Genomic DNA, 13,149 nt, shown 5'->3' with positions numbered 1-13,149 from the left:
CCCTGTGATTCTGGGCAGATCACTTCATCGCCCAGGCCCTTATATATAAAATCAGATCTTGTGTACTGTGATTGGTTCTCATGAATAGAACTCAAATAGCATTTGTCTTGGGCTGAATTCACACTATATAAAACAGTCAAATGGAAAAACAACTATAAAAAATAACCATTTGTCCATGCTTTCTGATTCTGCAAAGGGAACATGATAATTAAAGATGACACTTTATAAAAACACATCCGTATTTTTTAACACAGCTTATCTGATGCAAAATTTTAATTTAGTTCCCCTTATTGCCTCTCTGTCTGGTTTTCTTATGTTGTGGATTTCTGATTTATGTGATGATTAAAGTCTAGGACATAGCTGGTTGGGAAAGAGTATCAACGACATTGTGCAGGGCGTTAAGACTGCAAGTAAGTATTCGGTTTTCAGAACTGCAGTGCTCCTAGTCTTTACCAATGTTACTGGCTCAGTAAGCTTTAAGAGGCCTAATTTACTAAATGTTTCTCTACAAATTAGACCTCAAAGAGTAACCAAATGGTGTTTCATGAAAGAGCACATCCTTTGAATGTGGGCCACACCCTTTTGAACGTGGGCCACGCCCCGCAAATGTGGGCCACTTTTTTCGTCAGTGCCCGGGCCAAATTGCATGCTGTGTTCATTAAAGAAAGACGATGCGCACCTCATTAAGCGGCATGCATATTACAGAAAACAAGCAATTGCAGCAAGAAGGTGAAATAATCTCTTCGCAGGCATTGCAAGAGCGACTCCGGGGGCGGGGCGCATGTCACAATGTGTGGGAACCAGGGGGGCGGCGAGCGGAAAAGGAGGCTTGGTTAGCTGAGTAATGAAGGTGGAATGCCAGAACCCATGACCTAAACCACGAAGTTCCAATGAAAATAGAAACTTCCAAAGCCTACTAACAACACCTCCGCTTCCGAACCGTCTAAGCTTTTCCTGCGGCCCGTTCCGTCGCTGAGTGCACCACTCAAAGGTGTTTCAGTGGCACGCACAGCCGGAAGTCCATGTATGGCGCTTTTACCTCGCAGGAGCCAGCGCGATAATTACTAACAGAAGGCGCTGCTGCTGGCTCCGGCGAGGTAAACGCCATACATGCACGAGTACTGATAGGAAACAGTGCAAAACATGCACAAGTTTCAACTGAAGCCTGGAGCGATTGCAAGAGGTCCTTCACAGCAGTAGGCGAGACCTAAAAATCCACTTACCAATGAAAGGGCGCGGTATCACAGTCTGTTACTAGTTTAACCAGTCAGTGTTTCATTGTGAATGTGCCGAGAGATATTCCTACCGTGCCCATTTGTGTTTGTGTTTACCTAACAGTGTTGCGAGGCCTTGAGTACAGGATTTAAAAAAAACAGGGTAAATGAGCCATAAGGTGGCTACCAACTTCCAAACATCCCTGTAATTCCACAGCTCTGAAGAATTCAAAGAGGCACTGAAAAGCCCTATAAATGACTGCGTTTATATGTTACCTCAGCCTTCCTTAACTTGCCTCAATGCAAGTAGCTGATGTGTAGCTGTTTCTCACACACTTGTATTGTTTGAATGAGTAAGAGTTTCCATTTTTATTTCTTCACAGTGCCCACTTACAGATTATGAGCATACAATGCCTGGAAGCCAGTTCAGCCATTTCGGCCTATGTGTTCAGTGCTGTATTTGGGTCATAGTAATGTGTCTCTAATGCTCCATCCATTCTTGCACTCCTTGGCCTGTACTTGTTCTAATCATTTGTAAGATTATTTGCAGATGCTGAAGGATTAATTCTCGAATAAGTGAATATTAACACACACTGTGTTTGTGTAAATAATCAAGGACTTTGCAATAGAGCTGGTATTTTTTGTATTCGAGGAAGCAGGCACTGATTGCTTATGTTTGCATTGTGAGTAAGCAGCTGCCTTTCATCGAAGGATGTGACCTGTTTATCTGTGTTTGCTAAAGGTGAAGGAATGGCTGAGTCACCGCCTCTTGGTTGAAAGTTGACACTTGCACAGGATTGTCTCAAGTGGATTGGAAATCACACAGTGACGTTTCCAAACAAAGTGCAAGGTTTCTATTCCTGGGAAACCGAAAGTTAGCACAAGGTTTCTGTACTTGGGAAACTGAAAGTAACACAAGGTTTCTGTTCTTGGGAAACTGGAAGTTAGCACAAGGTTTCTATTCCTGGGAAACTGAAAGCTAGCAAAAGGTTTCTAGTCCTGGGAAACTGAAAGTTAGCACCACATGAAACCGAGGGCCCTTGTCTGCCACAGGGCAGAGTGGGGCGTTTATTTTTATCTGCCTGCAATCTTAAAGTGAATTCATTCCTGATCTGTCCTGGCTGCAAATAAAGCAATAAGTCAAAGAAATACCTGACTATATAAATTCACTTTAAACACTGTGTGGGATTTGCAGTGGCGGCAGGGTGGTGAGGGGATGGCACAGAAAAAAAAGTAACAAATAAAATAAAATACACTTACTTTCCTGCGTGAGCTGGACATCCTCCCGTATCGGTATTCTCTCCTCAAGACAGGCTACCAACTCCAAGCCAATCCTGGCGCTGCTCTCATGCAGTTAACCAGCATAAGAGAAGCACCAGGATTGGAGGGAGCAGCCTCTCTCAGCGCTCTTAAGAGCATTGGAGGCTTATCTTTTTCTAACCCAGCTGTTTTAGACAGCTGGGTTAGAGAGGTCTAAAATGGTCATGTCTGGCTGGGCGTCCCAAGAAGGCCAGCCAAAGAGACATGCACATTTTAAACTTAAGTACACAGCCCTGCCCTGTCCTGTTGCTCAGTTCGGGATGGATTGATTGCTGAAAAATAAAATGGTAATAAATAAACGTTATTACCATTTTATTTTGCAGCTCTGACCTGGACTTTTCTTTGTGGGGTGACGCTCCTCCTCTCAAATGGATTTGTTTTTTATTAATGTGGAATGTTTAACATACGAGAAATCAAGCTTATGCTAAGTTATGACAATTTTGTGCATTCCTTCCATCTTGGATGTGACATTACAGCATATCAGATGAGCACTGTTGCTGTTCTTATTGTTTTCACTGTAATAAAGAATTGTATGTTTTGCAACGAAGAGACTAAACTTTCCCAGACCCATGGAGCAAGATGTACCTGTTCAAGGCCACTTAACTGTTTCACACAAAGTAACATAATATGTAACAAATCATCAGTAGCCTAACGATAGCCCCACAAACTCCGTAGTGTGGGGGCCCGAGCTCCAGGTGGCCCCCTCCGGCACTGTGCACGAGTGGTGGGCTTGAATGGGTCTGGAGCGTGGGGGGGCGTAACTTGCATGGGGGCCTCCTCAAGTTTAGTTACGCCGCTGCTAATCATGTCACAGGAATAGAACACTGGTAATGACTAAATCCAATGTAATAGAATAGTGAGAAAATGCTTGAAGGTGTTCTGTAGCAAAATATGTCTTCTTGCTTTTTCTCATTTGATGCATACCCTGTGAACCATGTATTTGTGTTGTAGATATATGAAATGCTTTGTGTAAAGTCCTATAAAGGGGCATGCTTTTCCTCTGTTTGGGGTTCACCTTTTCCATTTCTTAGAAGGTAAATCTATTCTGGATTTCCGGTACAACTTTACTGAGTTCTTACTGTAGCGTATGATATTTGCTTTGTTAGGTTTGAAAATCCCATCCCTGCAAAACACTCGTTTCATGCTATATTAGGTTAGCAGTGTGTGGCTAAATAAATGCCATTTGTATCCACGTTATGCAACCCACTGAGTTGTCCCCATAAAGTGCAAAGCTTCAGTTAGCAAGAGTGACTCCATCTTGCATTTCGTAATCCCTATAAGACTACTTTGGCTGCGCTCAAACTAGGCCTCATTATTCAGTATTGCTTGTCTCAGCAGAACCCTGTACTTTGATAATATGTTCTCTCTTGTTCAAGGTTGCTTCCTGGCTCACTAATGAATAGGCCGTTCTGCCCTAGCATACATATCCAAGTGCGTAGTTTCTGTTCCCACGTTAGGAGATGCTGACACCCAGCGGCGTAGCATTGAGTCGTGGATAACATGTACCCATCTGGCAGGTGGTAGCTCATCACTCTGTGCCTCCTTTGTTCATTTTCGGCCAATGCCGGTAGTTTTCCATTGTGGGCATGGTTGTAGGCTTCTCGGAAGGAATGATTACTCACTGTAGACTGTTGGGGGGTCAGTCCCTCTGCTGACATCTCAGTGTGCCGGTCAGATTGGACTCCTTTGCAAAGTATTGGTAATAAATGCACGTTTGTATTCTCTACTGTCTAACCGACTCTTCATTCTTGGGCAGGCATAGCAGGTGGTCGTAAGTAACCCGGGTGGCCCTTCAGGGCCGCTACCTTCCGCTATTATACTAATTAATATATAGTACAGCTTATATATTTCCGTATTAATATTCTTGAAGTAAAACTTTAAACTTTAATCCTGGACTGTCATTCTTATTGAGAATGTTTGCAGCTAATCTAAATGCATACATTTTACCAAGAAGAGACGATCCCAATGGAGATAACCTTAGTCCGTAAGGTACTACACTGCTCCTGGACCAAGCACTCAGTGCCCTTTGTAAGTAAATGAGAGGCAGGTTTGTGGACCGACAGATGTGATAGTGATATTGACAGGACCTAGTTGGACTAGGTAAATTGGATATAGAAGCAGCAGCAGGTATAAAGAAATCTGTACTACTTACTTCGTCACTTGCAGTATATTGTTTCTTTTTTTATTTAAAAATTTAAAAAAAAATCTGCATATTAGTAGAATGTCTGGTCATTTTCCTCATATTTCTGAAGCCCCTTTTTGCCAAATGTAGCCACAAGATGTGAGTCGTTGGTGCCGGAGTGGACCTCCAAATGTTTCCTTTGGGGCTTCTTGTTGTCTGGGTCTACCTATGTGTCCCCAATAACCTCTTCCATTTAATCAGCACCTTCCTGCAGCAGTATTGCAAACATCAAGAAGTATTGTACGTTTAAGACCTTCTCCCATAACCCTTTACATTCATGTGCTGCCATAGCCAGACCCACTCCTCTTTGTTATGTTATGTTATGTTATGTTATGTTATGTTATGTTATGTTATGTTATGTTATGTTATGTTAAGAGATTTGTAAAGTGTATGGCTGTCCTGGCAAAGGGACGTCCCAGCGCTAGCAGACTTGAGAGGGGGAACAGAGAGGAAACAAGGTCAATGAAAGAGCCAGGGCTTAGCCGCCCTCTGAAGGTCAGCTAGTTGGGGATGCTTCTGATGGACAGCGGCAGTGAGTTCCAAAGGGCCAGAGCTAACACCTTGAAAGAACGCTCTCGGGCTCTGGTTCTGAGAAAACGGGGAGACTGGCCGATTGTAAATCACGTGTCGGGTTGCAAAGATTGCCATAGCCTGCTCAAAATCTCGGGACCCGAACCCGTAAGAATCGTATGAGTAAAACAGCACACTTTAAATTTAATTCTTTGTTCTATGGGAAGCCAGTGAAGATAGCGCTGAAGGCTGGAGATAGAGCAATGCCTAGGAAGGGCAAATAGCTCTCGAGCTGCTGCGTTTTGAGTGCGCTTCAGCCTTTTCAACACTGACTTGTTGGATCCAAGGAGCAGAACATTGCAGTACTCCAGCTTGGCTAGGACAGTGGCTTGAAAAATCAGTTGGCGAGTGTAGAGGTCGAGCAGACCCAAGATGGGTTTTAGGCCGTGCAACAGGCAGAAGCATATTCCTGAAACAGATTTGGCATGCTCTCCATAAGTGAGAGCATTATCGAGCCAATACCTAGGTTTTTTCCACAGTTTTCGGCTGGGGGAGTGAGCCGAGCTTTCGAGGCCACCAAGTGCTGCCCCATAGGTGGGAGTCTCTGCCTAATACTAGGATTTCGCAGAGTTCAATTGGAGACAATTGTCTCCAACCAGATAGAGTTAGCAGTCAGGTCCTCCTGGAACTTGGTGGCATCTTGATTGGGGTTATTCATAAAGGAAAGCACCAGCTGTGTGTCATCAGCGTATGACACCAAAGAGATGTTACGGGCCCTAGCCAGCAGGGCCAGCGGCCGGATGTAAACATTAAACAAGGAAGGACTCAATGCTGAACCCTGGGGGACACGACAGCGCAAAGAATGAGTATGGGAGTGAAAAGGGGGTGCAATAACTTGGAAGGTCCTGTTATCTAGAAAAGAAGAGAGCCAGATGAGGGCTTTATCCGTGATACCAATCTTCTGCAGCAGAAAAAGCAAGATGTTGTGGGAGACTGTATCGAAAGCAGCACTGAGATCCAGCAGGATCGATGCCGAAGTTCAGCCCTCATCAAAGGCGCCTCTAAGTTGCACAGTGACCTCCAGTAGAACATACTGTGTCGAAGTCTGAAGACATTTTGACAGGGGTCTAAAATGGAATTGGATTCCAAGTACTGGGTCAGAATGGTGTTGACATGGGATTCTTTGATTTTAGCTCAAAGAGGAAGCCAAAAGATTGGGCCTCTGGTCTAGAGGCATCTAAGGCTGTTTTTTCTTTTATAAAGGGATGACTTTCACATGTTTCCAGTATTGCGGAATACCAGCCGAGGATAGAGAGAGATTAATACTTTATCGGCAGCTGGGTAGGAGGAAATCCTGGAGCTTAATAAAAATATCGGGTTTAAGAGGGTCATCTGGGAATCCAGATTAGTGAGCACGGCCTAAAGGCCATCCATGGTCATCATAGGAAAGGTAGAAAGGGAACCATTTGGGGGAGCTTTCTAGGGCGTCCCAGACTGTCATTTTAAGGGAGAAGCTATCATAGGTTCCCGGGACCTTATTAATGAAATGGGTGGCCAGCGCCTCACACTGAGCATTAGACATTATTGTATTTTCTGTGGGCAGAGGGGATTTCACAATGTCTTTTAGAAGGGAAAACATCGTTTTAGAGGGGTTATTGCTAGTATTAATTTTGATGCCAAAATACCCTGCACATGCGTTCAAGACCATTTTGTGGTATAATTTAATGGTCATCCTATATTATAGTCTAGGGTCGGAATCATATGAGCATCTCCAAGCCCTTTCCAGATTCTTACAGTTCTTCTTAGCTGCCATAAGTGACTCATCAAACCAGAATTTAGCCTAAACTTTCTTGGGATATGCCAGTTTGGCTTGGATACATATGTCTAATGCCTGGTTGACCCACCTCCCGAAACAGTCATTGGCCAACTCGATATTGGCGGGCAATGCTGGTTTTAACGTGCTGAGAGTGTCTCAGAAGTTGGTGTGCACTAGTTTATGCCATGGGCATTTGATGAGACGGTTCCCATAAGGGTGAGATTTAGGACCTGCTAGGTTTACAGAGAACTGGATAAGCAAGTGGCCAGTCCATGCCATGAGTAGTGGGGTCGAAATCTCGGAGAGTGGGATGTTGGAAAAAACGGGGCAAAGGAGATGCCCCGCCTCATTTGTGGGCCCTGAAACCCACTGTAGTAGTTGACCCACTGCCATATCCCCTACTAAATTGTGGATATCATGATCATTTTGGTATTCCAAATGGAGATTCAAGTCTCCAGTAACAGTAAAGTTGGCCGTTCTAAGCGCTAGTGTAGTAACAGCGTTACTACTGCATAGCCCTAAAACTACACTGGCTACATTGAAAAAGGAAGGATAGGGAGAGCAACTATGGTTACCACATAGGAGTCTCATGCGGGTACACTAACTTGTGTGCCGTCAAGCAATTTGTCATTGATTAATTAAAGGAGTCAAATTACAGTGCCACACTGCCAAATTTTCAGTTCACCTTCCTTAACCCTTCTTTTCTTGTGGCCACCCATTCTTATCTTTTTTTCCTTCCTTTGAGCTCTGGCCCCAGCTCCCACTTACCTTTGAAAGGTCCTCTGAACAACCTAAGGACCTTTCATACCTGCTTGTCTGCCACAAAGCCCAGCCTAGCTGCTCTTCAACTCTTTCCTCTTTTTCTGCTTTCACTGTGCTCTCTGGTCTCACTCACACCTCTACCCTCTTGCTTCTTCACTCTGCATTCTGTGATCTTTTGTGCTTGGCGTCTGGACCAGTTTTGTCTTTTGTGCCCGTTTGCCTTCTCTGGATTTTGTGCTCTTTGTGTCCTTATGTTTAGTGCCATTTTGTGTTTGTGCTCACTTGTTTTCTGTGCCCGTTAGTTTGTCTTTTCGGCTCTTGTGCTCTTTTGTGCTTTTTTGCTTTAGTGTCGTTTCTTGTACCTGTTTGTCTTTGTGCAATCCTGTCTTTTGTGGCTGCTTGTCACGTCTGCCTGTTTCATTGCTCCGTATTCTGTGAGCATTTTTATGCTCTCTTCCAGTCGTTTGTGCTCATATTGGTGCCCGTTCTGTTGCCTTTCTGCTCCTTCTGATTTTGCTCCTCCTGTCTCCCTCGCTTCTCCCCTTGATGAAGACCCCCCCTCCTACCCACACTTTTACTGCCTCCCCATCCCTCTCTCCTTACCTGTTCTCCCATATACCTTCTCCAGCTGTGGTTTCTCTCCCCTCTCTACCCCCTGTGCCTCTCCCTCACCTATGACCTACTTAGTTGCCACTTGACTGCTGGCGCACCAAAAGCAAGCCCATCTGCACCCCTCCATGACTTGACCGTGCCCAGTAGCACTGATCCTGGTCTATTCAGCCCCCACCCCATCACTTACAATGAGTTGTTAGCACTCAACACCAGTTGAAATTATGAAACATGGCTCAGCCTGTTACCCACACCCTCCATCGCAATGGCCATGCCAGCTGGCAACAAGATTGTTCATCGCAACAGGCTCCGGAAACCTGGAAGAGACCTCACAATCATCCATAAAGACAACATCACCTTCACTACCTCAATGAAAGAGCCAACCACGCTCACAGGACACTTGCATGTCCAACTGAATCTCAACTCTTCATGACCATATCAGGCACCCTCACTTACTGACCACGAGGACCACGCACCATCTTCAGAAACCTCCTCACTCCCATCGCCATAAGACCTTTACTTCTCCTCAGCAACCTCAACATTCACCTCAATGACCCATCGGACTAGAGAGCCTTGACAACATCAGACTCACCCAGCCCTGACTCACATCACCAGACACACACTCAACTTAGTCTTCACAGCCGGCAACAAGATTACCTTTGGTCACCTCACCCCGCTCACATGGACAGACCACTCATTCATACACTTTAACATCCATACACCTCACCCAGCAAACCAGAGCCAACCATCAACTTTAGCCGCAACTGGAACCACATAACAGGAGCTGACTGGGCTCACACCCTCAGATCCATCCAGCCTACCCTAACAGGTGATCTACAGAATGACTTATCCACCTTCAACAAATACATTTCAGACTTTGCCAAGACCCTGGCCTCATGAAGAAGATCAAAACACAAGCTCCAGCATGCTATTGCATGGAAGACAAAATAAACTCCAAGCGCTATTGCAAATAACTGGAAAGAAGATGGAGAACCCGCCGAGACAACACCATCAGAGACACTACCAAATTCGCACTCAGAAGGAACCAAACACAGATCAAAGATGCCAGTAAAGCATCCGCCAGTAAAGAACACATGAACATCGTCAATGAATTCACCAACCCAGCAGTAGCCTCCAACACCAATACCCCTTCACAGATTTTCTGTAATGACCATTCTTACTTTTTTCCCAACTAAATACTCAAGACCTACACAAACTTTGCACCCCAACCCACTGTAGAGGACATCATCAAGCAACCCCGACCACCACCAGCAGCACCCACCTTCTTACAAATTGGAGCCGCTCTACTACAGACAACACCACCAGAATTATGCAGACCATTCACTCAGGGTGACACACAGACCTCTGGCCCACCACGTGTACAACCTAGGAAGCACATTGCTCAGTGGCAAGCTCATCTCCATCAGCAACTCCTCATCCTCAGCGAAACTTCCCTGACAGCTGGAAACATGAAGAGGTCAAAACCCTCCTCAAGAAACTCTTGGTCACCCTAAAAGATCTCAGTAACTAAAGGCCCATCTCACTGCGGCCCTTCCTGGCAAAACTACTGGAGAAAAAGATTAATAAGCAGCTCTCTGAGCACTTGAACAGCACCACTTACAGCCAAGGTGCTACAGCAACCGCAGCATGGAAACCACACTCCTAGGAGCAACAGACAATAAACGGTCCATAATGGACCGAGGATAAACTAATGATCTCATCCTGCTCGACCTATCAGAAGCATTCATTGCCATTTCCCATGGCACCCTCACCGTCAGACTCCAGGGCTTAGGAATCCAAGGCCCACTCTGAGGTCAATTGCCTCCTTCCTCTCCAACAGGACACAATGAGTCAGACTCTCCACTTTCACCTCTGAATTCAAGAAACTTGTCTTCAGAGTCCTCCAGAGCTCCTCCCTTAGCCCAACCTTGTTCAAGGTGTAGATGGCACCTCATGCCTGCATCATTCCAACCTATGGCATTAACATTGCCTCCTACTCGAACAACACTCAGTTCATTCTCTCTCTCACCGACATGAAAACGCCACCAGGACCAACTTCACCACCTGCATGGCCAATGTGGCCAACTGGATGACAAAGAACTGCCTCAAACTGAATACAGAGATAACGGAGATCCTGATCTTCATAAGAGCTCCTCCTGACACTCCTCCTGATGGCCACCTGACCTGGGTCCCACGCCCACTCCCAGAGACCACACCAGAAACCTCAGCATCATCCTTTACAGCAAACTCACAATGAACAAACAGGTCAACACTGCCGTCGCATCCTGCTACCACATCCTCAGAATTCTTTGCAAGATTTTCAAATGGCTCCCTACGCACACAAGATGCATGGTCACCCAGACCTTCATCACCAGAAGACTATACTATGACACTCTATGTCGGCATCTCCAAGTAACTCATGCAAAATCTCTAGACCCATCCAAAACACTGCTGCCAATCTCATCCTAGTCATTCCCAGAAGCATCCACATCACTTACAACTTTGCCGTCCTAAAATGGCTACCCATCCAGAAATACTGCAAATTCAAGTTGCTCATCCACGACTACAACGCCCCCCACAAACCAGGACAAGAGTACCTCGATGACTGATTCCAACTCCACCAAACCTTTAGACAATTACTCTCATCCGCTCTCTCCTTCACACAAATCTCCCACATCTGCAGAAGCGTGAAAGGAGGGCACGCTTTGTCATTCATCGGCATCAACAACTGGAATGTACCTATTGAACACATCAGGACTGCCACTCCACTTCTCAACTTCCGCAAGAGGCTGAAGGCCTGGCTGTTCAACTAGGAGCACCACCAGGCCTTGCTCCTGCTCCAGCACCTGGATACGCTCATGGGTGAAAAGGTGTGCCATTCAATACTAAATTGCATAACATAACAATAAATGAAAGACTCAATATTCCTATCCAATTCACCTTTTGTTAGTCTGCCCCATGCTTATTGTTCATGCTACCTCTGCCCACTCTACCCACTTGAACTGCTCTTTATAACCCCCCCGCTCCATGACTTTTTCCTCCCCTGTGTTCTTCCCTTGCTGACCTGTACAGTTCCTCTTCCCTTCCAAAATACATCTTCTGTTGTCAATACCCCAAGTTTCAGCCATTTCCTTTCTCATAATCCTTCCTGCCGGCACCATAAACGTAATCCATGCGCTGAACATCTCTTCTTCTTCCTTTACTTCCACCTCTCATCTTCCCCACTGACTGCATTCCTACACCCCAGGCACACCTCATACTGATATAATTCTCTCTATTACAGAATCTCTTCTTTGGTTCTGCAACCTCACTGCACTGCTTGAACAGTCTCTAACCTGTGGCTTCTCCATTACTTTAGTGAGCTACTTCTTCTGCACCTAATTCCAATTTCCAAGCATCCTTCCCCGTTGTACCCAGAGACTGTTTGCGTATTGTGCTTTGTCTTAGTGCCCTCCCACTTCATTTGTGAGGTAGTACTAACAGAGTATCCGGCCGGCCGGCAGGATTACGAAGAAAAAAACAAACTTGAGAAGCAGGGCTAGTTATCCAACCAGGGAGCTGTTTGTGAATCACAAAACAAATCTATGTGAAGAATTACTAAAAATAAAATGATTACTGACAAATATATATCTTTGCTTTCAGCTTTTCACTTATTTTATTTTTTGTTTGCCATATTTCTCTTTTTATAGTGCAATTACGGGTTATAGTCAAAGTCAAAGTCAAAAAGTTTATTTGTTCTGGTACTCAACAGAGGACCACAAAATATATTACACAAGTTACATGTAAAAAGAGATTCAATTTTGTCAATACAGAGATAAAAATGATTTTAGAAATTTATAAAAGTTAAAACAAACAAATTCATTCGGAGGTTGCTTGCAAAGAGCGATAAGTTCTCTCACTGTCGTGATTCTACATGAGCAATATATTGGAGCTAAAAATCTAGTGCGGGCAGAGATTACGATCTGGTTCGGACATACAAATAGAACATGTTCCAGAGTCTGATCACCTCCAGCGCACAATGTACATAAAGCAGATTCCCCCGGGGACCATCTTGAGGTAAATGAAAGTAAGGGGAGGATGCCCAGTCGAAGCATAGCAATTGTTCTCCTTGCACCATGTGTTAAGGTTAGCCCAATATAAGGCCGACTTTGTTTAAATTCCAAGGAATCAGCAAATGGTTTATAGGTAGATAATTTGGTGCAGTGTCGAGAGTCCACTTCGTAGCTAAGCTTTGGGGTGAAGCATTTTAAGAATAGTTTTAATTGTGCTGGTGACCAATTTAGCAGCATTACGGGTTATATATTGATGGACACAATTTTATAAAAATCACATAATCACATTTAGACCCTACAACACAAGACATTTCTAATCACAAAACAAAGATAAGACATTATTAAGCTATCATGGCCACAATTTAGGACCAATGTATCAGTAGTGGTTATAACTATTCTTTCAAAGGTATATAATCCACATGCAAGATAGCCTAGAGAGAAGACACCTACTTTTTTTCTCAGCATAAACAATTATAAAAATTAATCCTAGGTTGGCTCCTTTAAATCAAAATAGAGTTGATGCGTTTCGGTCTGTATGATTTCAAAGGCCTCATCAGGACCAGCGGGTGATAGGAGACCGTAATTCTAAAAGCAAAAATATTGTGTGTGATCTTATATTTCAATTTTTCTTTTATGTATAACTACTTCAGGCTAGCCTAAGTAAGCCCATATTATCTGTAAAAA

This window comes from Lissotriton vulgaris, chromosome 1_2 (assembly GCF_964263255.1).
Source record: "Lissotriton vulgaris chromosome 1_2, aLisVul1.2, whole genome shotgun sequence".
Lineage (NCBI taxonomy): Eukaryota > Metazoa > Chordata > Amphibia > Caudata > Salamandridae > Lissotriton > Lissotriton vulgaris.
This window is presented reverse-complemented; position numbering follows the sequence as displayed.